Source organism: Mytilus californianus, unplaced genomic scaffold (assembly GCF_021869535.1).
Source record: "Mytilus californianus isolate M0D057914Y unplaced genomic scaffold, xbMytCali1.0.p SCAF_1, whole genome shotgun sequence".
Classification (NCBI taxonomy): domain Eukaryota; kingdom Metazoa; phylum Mollusca; class Bivalvia; order Mytilida; family Mytilidae; genus Mytilus; species Mytilus californianus.
In genome coordinates this window covers 48,683,518-48,697,269 of record NW_026262581.1, presented here as the reverse complement: position 1 = coordinate 48,697,269, position 13,752 = coordinate 48,683,518, and the positions used below count along the sequence as shown (strand labels likewise).

General features: G+C 32.0%; 1 protein-coding gene and 2 long non-coding RNA genes across 6 annotated transcripts in view; all 3 read left to right on the top strand.

Annotated features, from left to right (window-relative positions):
* Positions 1-13,752, top strand: part of LOC127720392 (uncharacterized) — a 173,104-nt gene that overhangs the window by 117,854 nt on the left and 41,498 nt on the right. The gene's annotated exons all lie outside the window — the stretch shown is intronic.
* Positions 1-13,752, top strand: part of LOC127720481 (uncharacterized) — a 112,853-nt gene that overhangs the window by 72,574 nt on the left and 26,527 nt on the right. The gene's annotated exons all lie outside the window — the stretch shown is intronic.
* Positions 5,028-7,357, top strand: LOC127720507 (uncharacterized). The gene is made up of 3 exons (XR_007990826.1): positions 5,028-5,055; positions 6,277-6,345; positions 7,241-7,357. It is a non-coding gene; the product is annotated as an uncharacterized LOC127720507 (long non-coding RNA).

Here is a 13,752-nt window from a genome sequence, read left to right as displayed (position 1 = left end):
ACCGGACCTAACCACTTTTTACCTAAAAGTTCATGCCCCGAATGTTTTAAACATGTAATTTCAACCTCCTACTTACTGTTTTATGCAAAAATATAAAGAAATGAATTTGGAAGGTGTATGAAACAAATTTGAAAGTTATACACTGTCCAAACTAGGGACTTTATTTGTAGACAACGAAAATCAAAGGACGATAACTGTGTACCCGGACCTCCTGATATATTTATATACTTGGACACTAATTATTTGCCGCATATATATTTTTTCTCAAAAGCATAATAACAACTTGTTGATAACATTAACGATACCAGCGTCATCTTTGTATCGAGCAGTTATATATCTCATGTTTTGCATGCCTGAACACAATTTACGTTTAGTAGTACATTTTAAAATATAGTCCACCCTTTTTAAGTCATGTCTATTAAATCGCAACACCTGTGCAAGCTTTCCGTACCATTGTTATAAAAAAAGAAGATGTGGTATGATTGCCAATGAGACAACACTCCACAAGAGACCAAATGACACAAAGATTAACAACTATAGGTTACGGTAAGGCCTTCAACAATGAGCAAAAACCCATTCCACATTGTCAGCTATAAAAGGCCCCGCAATGACAAATATAAAACAATTTAAACAAAAAAACTATCGGCCTAATTTATGTACAAAATAATAAACGAAAAACAAAAATGTTAAACAGCTACAAACAACAACCACTGAATTACAGGCTCTTGACTTGGGACAGGCACATACAGAATGTGGCGGAATTAAACTCGTTTGAGGGCACCAACCCTCCCCTAACCTTGGGCAGTGTTGCAACAGTAAAACATAAGAACAAACTATAAAAATCAGTTGAAAAAGGCTTAACTCATCAGATGGAAACAAATATAAATACATCTAACAAAAACAGAGTGGACGTGGACGGGTATTTATACATAAAATTGAGAATTGAAATGGGGAATGTGTCAAAGAGACAACAACCCGGCCATAGAGCAGACAACAGCCGAAGGCCACCAATGGGTCTTCAATGCAGCGAGAAACTGCCGCATCCGGAGGAGTCCTTCAGCTGGCCCCTAAGCAAATATGTATACTAGTTCAGTGATAATGGACGTCATACTAAACTCCAAATTATACACACGAAACTAAAATTAAAAATGATACAAGACTAACAAAGGCCAAAGTAAGTTCAACAGGATCAATTTCTTTAGTATACACACTGAAGTCGTCATTATTGAGAGCCAATTCATCATCCGAATATCTAAAAGTATTGTTAAATTTTTGTATCAGATGTTGTTTCGATGGGTCTTTGCTGATTTTAGTCATAAATTGTAACTCATAACGATACAAAAACAGGTCCGCAATAAGTGGTGCACAGTTAGTCCCCATTGGAATCCCTGCATTGTTTCCATCGCAACGGTTGGTCTAACTCATAGCACGTTACTAATAAGCTTGGTAAATTAAGATCACCGCATCAGTCAATTGCGAATAGTTGCTAAAGCGGGTAGTACAAGCTTGCTAATCTCCAAAGAAAAAATGTTCCCCTTTTTCGCAAGATAATAAATATGCAGTTAAAGAATGGTAGTTAAGTATATTACTTATATCTTTTAATTCAACACATGAGTTTAAGGAATCTGTAAGGAAATTTAGGATAAAAAGAAAAAGATCCCGGTTTTTGACATGTTTGTCCAGAGTAGCATTTCATGTAATTTTGCAGTTATTTTCAATCACGTCAACCTTTTAACCAAAGATTTATTAATTGGAACATTTTTAATAGATTTTTACCCAAGATAAACCAGAAATTGCCCTGACATGAATATTAAGTAATATTAAATATGCAATCGAAAAAGCAGTATGCGCCACTACAACATTTCTTAGTGCCAAAAAATATGAATTACTTTAATACCACCTTTACCTTCAGTTACAAGGAAATGTACTCAGAACCAACAGATTGAGAAGTCATGAACTTGTCTCTATATGTTTAAACATCGTTAAACTACTGTTGCCTTAGTCTACCCCCGGATATAAAGTTATATATGTTATACATATACTTTAGAAAATGTTAGATAGTTGTGTTGAGAATGATGCTATTCTATATGATAAATATACTTGCCATTTTGTCCGTGACAACAAGTAAATTGTTTTAACATGAAATATACAAATATAATGAACCTATTGATATTATTTGACATCTTTATAATATATTTGTAGAATGAGTTATATCATTAATACTAACATAATGAATTAAGTTATATCTTTCCAAAAAGTGTTTCCCTTAAAAGATAAATTAATCTAAAGAATACTAAGTTCAAAGCTATTTAGTTAGTAACATGTTACAGAAAATGTGCAATAAAGAAATTGTAACAATAAAAAAAAGAATATCTTTATCAATACAAACCGCTTAATGACACAAATATACACTACAATGCATTCTGTGCAGACCTGTTGTAAAATACCAATTTAGACGTTCAGATTGAAAATTTAGGGTTACTTTCTCTCATGAATAGCGTTAAATTGAACATTTTGACAAAATCAAGAACACATGCAAAAAAAATTAATCAAAACTATTTCTTTAGCTCATATAAAAAAGAGTTGAAACAAATATGTTCTCATAGAGGAGAAGAAAACAAATAAAAAAATATTTTAATTTCTTTTTCAAACAAATTGGCGTTTTCCTTTATTTGTTATTGAGTGCTTACATTTCACATTTATCAAGGATGTGTAAGATTTTGGTGGGGTTCGTGTTGTTTATTTATTAGTTTTCTATGTAGTCTTCTGTGAACTTCTTTGTCTTTTCGTCTTCTTTCTTTCTTTTTTATTTGCAATGGCGTTTTCATTTTTCTCTAATTTGATGAGTTTTTGATGTCCCCGTGGTATCTCTGCCTCTTTTATTATTTTTTTAAGATGAGGACGTTTGCTTCATATCTAGATTGTTGTCTTTTATTGATGCTGGTTGAAATGATGTGCAGCAACAATAGTTAATCGATAGTCAAATCACATTATTCGATTAAAAAATTAAAAATCACGATAACAAACAAAATCTGAAAGAGTCGCATTAACACTGGAAATTAAGATATTGAACAAAATCAATTTCTAAGTTTGAATATTGTCAACTTTCCATTCCTGAGTAGAAACACACAATTTACCGTAGCCTATGGTGTTACTAAATCAGTTGATAAGTCATCAACAAAGGGATATCGCCTATCAAAATTTGAAGGTGTAATAAATTCACCAACTATATTTCCCAATGTTTAAAGAAGACAGAGTAATGATTGTCTGTATCAAACATCATTTATATTCCTTCATTCTCGGAAAAGTTATAAGTAATGTTGCCCAGCAAATGTATCAACAAGATAAGTTTGTTAAATTGATGCGAATATTAAGCCTTGATGTTATCAAAAACCATTTTAAATTATTTCTGATGGCTGGATGAAATTCGAATCAAACTTCATCATGGAAATGAAATTTCAGAGGATTTTTTTTCTCATAGTATAAAATTGAGAATGGAAATGGGGAATGCGTCAAAGAGACAACAACCCGACCATAGAGCAGACAATATACTTGTTTATGATATTGTCTCGCTAAACCAAAAATGAAAATCCCTAAAATGTTATGCAAGATCCAAATCTATCTGTGAGTTAATTTGCACCAATGTTATGTAGATAGAGAAGTTTGTGTAATCTCCTTTTAGGTTTGATTGATAAAACATTTAGTACAAAGCAAAGTTATGTCTAATAATATGAGATTTTGAATTGTATGATGGTCACACTGACTAAATGATTTAATGTTCTTCAGCTTTGCATTTGATCTGGTCTTCCATCAATTTTAATTTCGATCACCACAGATGAATGTTATGTAGATGAAACGATCGTCTAGCGTACTAAATTATAACCGGGTATCTTTGATGAGTTTGAACGTCTGCTGAACTACTATGAAGATTACTAGATCAGAAGTGAGACAGTTATGAATGAGAAGATGTGGATGCACGTCTAAGAGATAGCAATCCATCGACAAAAGTAAGCAAAAGATATCTTTAGGGTAAGATATAGTCTTCGACAAAAGACAAGTGTCGACATATTATTTTAAGCTCTTAATCGTCTTGAAAGGATAAAGGGGTTTTGTTTAAGTAAGAGAAAGCTCTTGATCTTACTGTTCACGATATTTGAAGCGTGGGAGCACCCGTAACGACTAGACAATAATCGTGTCGCTGAGTACTACAACAACTAGGTCGAAACTACTGCTGGGAGACGTTTTTTCATCGTGTGTATCATCTGACAAGTAATCTTCTTACTTTGGTTGAGAAAAAAAGATAATTGTCTGAAATTTTACATTAACAAAAAATGTAGAATAGCATCAAATCAAGAAGGATTTAGTTTTACCCCAAGACAAAGCTGACAGTAGCCAGATTTGACGGAACTTTTTTGGAATTCTTGGTTTTCATTTTCTTTAAATTCGTAATTGATTTTTAATTGCGCCCTGTTTTTATGATTCAAACAAGACTAGTGAATCATGTGCAGACAAATTGCGAGACTTGCTGTTAGATTGAAAATCGTCTACCTTAGATAATTTTTCCAACGTCATGTTAAATAATTATCAAGCATCGCGTGGTTTTCCAAACAATTTTAAGAAAAAAAAACATATCGTCTGTAAGGAAATATACGACTTCAGTTTACATTTTTTTTCAAACTGTACAAGTCTCTAGGTTCTGCCAAATATGCAATGCGTTCATTTGAGAACATTATTAACAGGTGAAAGCAATATTTCAAAATACATACATGTTTTATGATGTAATGGAACATATGTTTGATGTAGGAGGAAACAAAATGTGTTATTCACCTTAAGTACATTTCTTTAGATAAACATATTCTGCAATTTCTAAAAAGTACGACAGCATGACATTTAAAGTTTCAAATATAATTAACGAATTCATCATTTGCGGTTAATTACAAATTTCCTTGTGTACATGTGTATTATAAACAAAATAATTGAAAAAGGTATAAAAGGATATTTTGTAAGCAGTAAAATACTATTCATTAGAAATAATTCCAATCGCTAGAAACAAAGGTAAGAAATTTTTAAATATTAAGCATACAAAAATTTGATAAATATACAAAACATAAATAATGCAATAGTAACAAAGATATTAAATAAGTTAATAAAGATTTACATAAAGGATTTATATAGCTGAAAGCGTTGTGCATTGTTCACCATTTTCGTATTGATATAAGTAATTTAGTATAAGATACAGTAACATAGTACTGCATCAGAGTATAATTCATTTCCACAACTGATTTTCGCTTTTTTAAAATCTACCAGAATTGAAAATCTGACTGAATTAACTATTTCATAGATTGACGATAATAAGTATACAAAGTCATGTTCCTTTCTGAAGTTGAAACAGTGTAAAAAATAAATGTCTATTTCTTTCTTGAACTTGACAATCATTGAATGTTATGCAAGTTCGAGATGTATATTTTGCTTCAATCCCCTTTTCTTTATTTGTTATTTCGTGAATCGATATCTAATATATCTTTCTTTTTTGTAATTTCAACATAAGCTCTCTGAAAAATAAAGTTGTGGTATAGATTGAAGCTTCATTTATACGATTTATTGCTCTGAATTTTTCCCCAGATTTGTCTATACTTTATTTTCCTTTTTATTCAGCTCTTCAACCCCAGTATAACATTTTGAGTCTTAAAATATTGCCTCGAGCATCACTATATTAAATGCATTAATAGTCGACATGCGCATCTGTTGCATGAATATTGGTACCGTTTATATTTTTCTTAAGGACACACTGTTCACATTCAGCTTGGTTTTTTCTTTTCTTATTGCGAAGATATCCCTTAAAAAAGATCATAACGGTCGAAATATTGGCACCTTTTCCTTCTTTTCTCAAATTGTTTTCTATTTTTTATTACCAGAATGCATTTGATAAGGGCTGTCTCGGATGTTCATTTCAAAATTCTATCGACTTTCAGTTTTTTTTTTTAATTCACATGCCTTCTTTAGGTATAATCCTTCCACTACATCTTAATTTGAACAACCTGTAGCTCCAAAAAAAGCACAACACACCCCTCATGTTGGCTAGTATCAAAATTGTTTTGGCATTTTATATACCTCACAAAGAAAATATTAGCCTCAAAGAGTATATTTTTTTTTAATTTTACTGTCTTGCAGGTGTATAGTTAAGTCAGACTATTTTTTTCCATGAAATGATTCGTATAAAAATTAAATATGTGAATTGTTATTTTCTTAGAAATGATATTATCCTGTAAATTTCAGAATTCTTAAAAATGATGAGGTTCCAGACCATATTCTTGTTGATGGCATTGACCACAATGACAGTAACTGGTAAGCAAATTATTTAATTGACATTTCGATATATATAAGCTGTTTGTCAAAAGTGTTTTCAAAGTGTATATAAAATCTAAATATCTTACCGCAGAAATGTTCTTAAACATAGATAACTTTCGTACATAATTATAAGAAAGCATAGTACCAACATCTAGATATAAGAAGATGTGATATGTGTGCCAATGAGACAACTCTCCATCCAAGTCAAAATTTGTAAAAGTAAACCATTATAGGTAAAAGTACGGCCTTCAACACGGAGCCTAGGCTCACTTCAAACAGCAAGCTTTAAAGGGCCCCAAAAATGACTAGTGTAAAACCATTTAAACAGGAAAACCAACAGTCTGATCTATATAAAAAAATGAGAATCTGCATATATTTTGTAAATTAGAAGAAAAAAGTTTGAAACGAATGGTTTTGTGTTTTGAATTGTTTTTAATTCTATCATAGGGGTCTTGTAATAGCTTACGATAAGGTATGGGCTTTGCTCAGTGCTGAAACCGAACGATATCTGCAACTCTTTACAACCTCTACTTTTGGTCTATGGTGGATAATTGTTTTTTTGACAATTGTACCAAGTATCCTTATATAAATATGTAAATATTAGTTAACCTGTATTGTTTATGGTATTACTTTATTGATAAAGATTATATAAATTGTGAGATATTTAATTTTACAGTCTATGCACCCATTGAAAAGCATGCATTAGATATAAATGGAGTGAAGAAGGTTTTACAAGTTTACACCATCCTTTGGTGTATGGTGAATAGTTGTCTTATTTGCAATTACTACATATATCCTGATATTCATATGCAGATAGTAATTCACCTGTATTGTATTTTGTATTACTTGATTTGTGAATATTGTAAAAAAAGTTCGATATTTATCCTTACAGCCTATTCACCAACAGAAAAGCATGCATTAGACAAACATGGAGTGAAGAAGATTTTACAGGTCGAAAACACAGTTGGGAGAGACATAAACGGGCGTAGTGGTGCTGGATCCCTTTCTGTACTGGATGCAATTGATGCAAACAGACGAGCAGGATCAAGAGCAGTTGGAACATCTCATGGAATAGGCAATGACTTTTTATCACGCGGGTCATCAGCTAGTAGAGGATTTTCTGGGGGTTCTATTGGAGGCAGGACATCTATAACTGAAATTATTAGAGGCTCCTCAGCTGGTATTTCACGTGCTTTATCTGACGATGACATTATCAGTAACTGTCATTATGGGTGTGGAGGAGATAAATTATGTCGTTCAGGACATAAATGTATTCACAATGGATGTAGCAGCTACTGCGTGGAAATTTCTTCTGGAAGTATAATTGGTGCATCTGGATTGTCCGACTCTATAAGGAGGGAAATAATTAGAAGTTTGTCATCTGGCTTGACCAGAGTTTCGAGTAATGATGGTCATTTATCCTCTGGCAGCAGAATTGGTTCATCTGGTCTGGCCAGGGATTTGGGCCTATCTAGCAAAGCTCATTTGGAAACAATAGGTAGAAGTCGTGGAATATCTGGTCATGCAGGTTCTGATATTCTTGACGCAACCAACCTTAGACGAAGTAGACTTGATGTATTAGACACAGTTTCCTTAAGACGTGGTGGATCAGTACGTACTTCTGGTTCAGGGGTGGTTTCTCAGTCAGTAGTAAGTGGATCAATTGGTTGCAAAAAAGAGTGCCATCGTGATGGAGATTGTCCAACGAACAAATACTGTGCAACTGTTAATTGTCACATGATTTGTCGAAGAAGGCCGTCTAATGGATACACACGATGAACATGTACAGAATATCACCAACATCCAGACGTTGAACACTTATTTTTTTTTTTTTTATAAAATAAAATGTTGCATTCAGTTTGTGTTATTGTATAAATTTTCTATACTACAATACAAAATATTGATTATTTAGGCGTCAAAGCAATCCTACTCAAAATTAATACAGATAAGAAAAATAAGATATCAATTGAAAAAGAGTTTGGTGATTTCAATTAATACCATTTACACATTTACTCTTAACACAAACACATACATACATACCATAAACAATTAGAAAAATTGTAGAACAACATCTATAAACTATATTCGCCAAAGCAAACACAATGCCTTTGAAAGTTCTACATTTATTTGCATTCTAAAATAACTACTTATTTATATTTTCAAAGAAGTCTTTGGATTTTTTTAAATCTGGATACGTGCTGACAGCTAGGCAAATCGAACAACTAAAGATTGACTATAAGAAAACAGAATCAGTGAATGACATTATCCAAAAAATCTTCGTTTATTAAAATAGGTATACATGAAACCAGAATAATGTCATGGAAAGAAGTTTAAGGATATATTTTAATAGCAAAAATAGTTTACCTCAGGAAATATTATGTTTGTTTGTAAATTTATATATGTACATTTATATGGTCGGTCCTGAATATTTAAAGATATATGAAGTATTTATAGCTTACTATGCGGTATGGGTATTAGTCATTGTTGAAGGTCGTTTGCTGACCTATAGTTGTCAACTTTCACATCATTATGTCTCTGATGGTGAGTTGTCTCATTGGCAATCATGCCACATCTTCATTTTTTTTTATATCTAATAGACAGCTAAGAGGGTTTTGGAAGCCTTCTTCGATGTTCTATATTTGATTACTACCTTACCTCATCCGAAAACGTTTTTATGGAAATTTCAGAGTATCCATTATTACATTTGTAAGCAAACATACAGCTAGTCTTTTATAGAATGACAAAAAAATAACACTTCACAGTTTATCTGTGCTTATATATTGATATAGTATAGGAGACTGTTCTTGTTCTATTTCGCTATAGAACATGAAATCAGATATAATGTAGAAGTATTGAAAAAAACCCGATTTATATCAATGAGTATGGTGAAGATTGTGTCCTTAGTCTATTATTGATAAAAAAAAACTGAATCATCAAACGATTTTATGGATATAAAAAAAAAAGAAAAGTTGTTCAATTGAGAACAACAATAGATATTTTAAACAAGCGGAAATAAAATTTGTATTTTGCATACTTAAATTCGTGGCCAATCAATACCAACAAACTCAAAAAGGTCTTAACACTCAACCTTTCATCGTTGTCCTTAGGTGAATGATATTCTCCTTGGAGTTACGTAGAATATACTTTAAGTTCGTGCATTTTCTGAAAGCCAACACATTACCCGACCTTTGTTTAGTAGTCAAAGACAGAAATAATGGTTAATGGTCGCTTTAAAAAAATAATTTGAAACATCGACTTTTCACTTAGCACTCACTTAAAACATAACAATTTGATGTGTTTAACCATTGTTGTTGTCTACATTGATCACTTTTAAACTTTTCAGAATGTAACCACGGTATGCACCGTAAATGTGTCAAGAAGGACGTTTCTGATGTCTACGGCCAATCAAACGTAACAATACGATAGATTACAGGAAAAGGTATCAAAAACGAAGAAATACAGACATGGCGAGGCAATCAATGAAATGGATACAAACAAAACAAACAATGTTCAAAAACAAAAAATTAAAATTGAAATTGCACAGAGAGACAAACAATTCTTTACCTGAAGCATCTTTTCGCTTTAAAACTTAAGTGCTAGTACAATCAAAACAATATACCAATTTCATGTGCATTACATCTGTGTCATATATGTACATTGAAAAAAATCAAAAGTTTGTGAGGCCACACTAAAACATACATTAATGTTATATTTACATTGTGTCATAGATTAAATTCATTCGTTCAGTGTATGTTCACTTGTTTTTGTTAATATGTCTTTTGATTTAGTTGAGCCAATCAATTGATATCTGATAGTGTGTCTTTCTATGTTGTGATGTTACACTATTGTTACAGGAAGGGTGAAGGTTGGCGCCTATTAAAACGTTTAAACCCGCTGCATTTGTTTGCACATGTCAGGAACCTGATGTTCAGTGGTTGTCGTTTGTTGATGTGGTTCATAAGTGTTTCTCGTTTCTCGTTTTTATTTATATAGATTAGACCGTGGGTTTTCATATTTGAATGGTTTTACACTAGTTATTATCTGGGGCCCTTAATAGCTTGCTGTTCGGTGTGAGCCAAGGCTCCGTGTTGAAGGCCGTACTTTGACCGATAATGGTTTACTTTTACAAATTGTGATTTGGAATGATAGTTATCTCATTGGCACTCATACCACATCTTCTTATATCTATCAGGTACTGCACAGGGTTAAAAACACTCATAGAATACTGCAAATTCAGAAATTATTGCGTGCATTTATTAGTGCGATATTTGAAAAATGGACAAAAGACGAAAATAATTATTGCGTTTTTTAAAAAAAAAACATATATATATATATATATATATCAGATATGTAAGTGCCAGTTCTTATTATTGCGAGAATCACCCAGTCACATTATTCGCATTGATAAAAACCTCGTAATAATTTCTAAATTTTTTAGTAATTCGAAATCATAATTTTTCTTATTCATAATACTTTGCCATTTCTAAGTACTTGTAATAGATATATAGATATAGGAAGATGTTGTATGAGTGCTAATGAGACAACTCTCCATCCAAGTAACTATATTTAAAAATAAACCATTATAGGTCAAGGTACGGCCTTCAACACGGAGTATTGGCTCAAACCGAACAGCAAGCTATAAAGGGCCCCAAAAATTACTAGTGTAACGGTCTAATCTATATAAAAACGAGAAACGAGAAACACGTATGAACTACATAAACAGACGACAACTACTGTACATCAGATTCCTGACTAAGGACAGGTGTAAACATTTGCGGCGGGATTAAACGTTTTAATGGTACCAAACCGTCTCCCTTTTCTGAAACAATAGTATAACATCACAACATAGAAAGACACACTATAAAATATCAATTGGAAGGCTTAACTCAATCATAAAACGTAAATTAACACACAATGAACGAATAAATTTGATCTGTGATACCTGAATGCAAATACATAGTTGATAAAAATTATAAGTGATAAATAATTAAGGTAAAAAGTAAATAAACAGGTTTAAACAAAGTTAAAGTATGATACCACTGTGAAATGTTAAACAATATTTAGAAAATATTCACTTTTGAAAAAACCTGCGTCATATTATACAGAGGTAAATGAAAATAATTTTGTTGTTAACTATACATTTGTACTTATTCTTCTGTGTGTATAAAATCTTCCGTTTAGGAATACCAAGAAATTTCTTTAATATCAATAAAACTAATCTAACACTTGGTACAATAAAACTATACAATAAGTGCTAGATAAAACTTCCTGTACAGTTTTAAGAACAATATTTAAGGAGAAATTAAATAATTTTGATGTTCATAGTACGAAGAAGAGAAAACTTGAAGTAATACCAAATAATTAAAGCTGGTATATAGACAAGATCCATGTTAACATTAAATAACAAAATAGCATTACAAATAGTATCAACAGGTCAAATTAAATAGAAAGTACGATTTGAGAGTACTCGCAGTTACTGACAGATAGTTAAAAGCCAAAACAATTAATAATAAAAAATCATTCATCAGGGACTGAAATCAACTAAAAAACACATCCCAGTGATTTAGTATTTTAACGTCATGAACAGTCAAAGAAGACATGACTTGTGCAATGCCAAAAATAAATGTATCGACAGGTAGTAGGATAGTTAGGAGTGACTTCTTTATAGATAAAAATGAACGTGTGTGTGTCTCTATACATCCCGTTTGAAAGGAAAATACAATTTTAGTTATGTTTTAATTTGCTAATGACAAAATCGATATTGATGCCAATGTAAACTATATTCACAGATCTAATTACAACATTAGTACGATAACCCTTACTAATAAGTTTGTTTAAAGGTTCGATGAGTTTACACGGATCACATAGTGATTTCCGCGATTTAAGTACAATATTACCGTAAAATTTAGGATATGAAATACTATTTTTGATAAGTTTTCTACAGGTACAGCCAAATTTACTAATCAAATCTTTGTATCTATGAAAGAATTTAGTAAAAGTTTTAAGTAATTTATGGTAACGAAATCCCTGACTTAATAATTTACCAGTGATGCATTGATTACGTTCGTTAAAATCTATGACATCACTACACACACGGGCATACCGAACGAGTTGGGATATATAAATACCGTATAATGGAGCCAAAGGCACATCGCCGTCTAAAAAAGGAAAATTAACAATAGGGAATGAAAAATCGTCTCTTTTGTCGTAAATTTTAGTATGGAGTTTCCCTTTAGAAATTGAAATGTCTAAATCTAGAAAAGAACAACTGCTGCTGTTTATGTTAGATTTATGTTTAGTTGCATCTTCTTAATTTTTGTTGTCGAAATGCCTGATGGGAACGTGAGTCTTTGCAAACAAAATGCACGTCTGACTTACAAATTTACAATCTTTGTATCTTTGATGAGTTTTTACAACCACTGGGTCGATGCCACTGCTGGTGAGGGTATTATCAGCCAAATATTCTACCAGTGGGTATGGATGGTCTCAATTTAGCACAGACATTCGAAATCTTTAGTATATCAAGCTCTTCAACTTCGTATTTAGTTTGGTCAACTGTTTGCAGACGAAACACGCGTCTGGTGTGCAAAATCACTATGCTGGTATATTTTTCTGGTTTTTACGTCATTTTTTGATATCATGTTTAAATGCCTGTACCTAATTTACACAGTGTAACATATTTTTAAACTAAAGCATCCTTTAAGCCATATCTTTTCAAACGCAACACTTGAGCAAACTGCTATTTATAAAACCGTTTAATACATATAAGCTCAGCTTTCCCTTCAATATCTGTTTCCAATGCTATGAATGGTCAAACCGAAGTCACATGACTGATGATTTTGGTAAATAAGAATCGCCGTATTAGTCACCGACGAATAGCTTACTCAACACATAAATTAAGGGGAATTTCATTTTTGTATGGGAAAAAAGAATAACAAATAGAAACCAGCTCATGACTTCCAACCTGTTTTTCTTGAGTTCCTTTTCTCATAATTTTGCTTCTGTTCCCAATTACATCAACCTTTCAATCAAAGATGTATTAATCGGAACCATTTGATATTTAACCAAGATGAACCAAAATTCGGCCTGGAATGAATTATAGTATTGAAAGTTCCAAGCATATATTGATATCTCTTACTGCCTCACTTTAAACAGGTGTTTGCCTAGCTATAAAACCAGGTTTATTCCACCATATTCTTCGGAAAATGCCTACATTAAGTCAGAAATATGACAATTGCTTTTCATTCGTTCCGTTTGTTGATTACGTTTGATTTAAAAAATTTTATAGACATCCTTTTTGAATTCACCTTCGAGTTCGGTTTTATTTTGTTACTCTTTTTTACGCATTAAGTCAATGTGGTTAAAATTTGTTTTTGATGCGTTAACTTACAGAGTTCAAGCAGA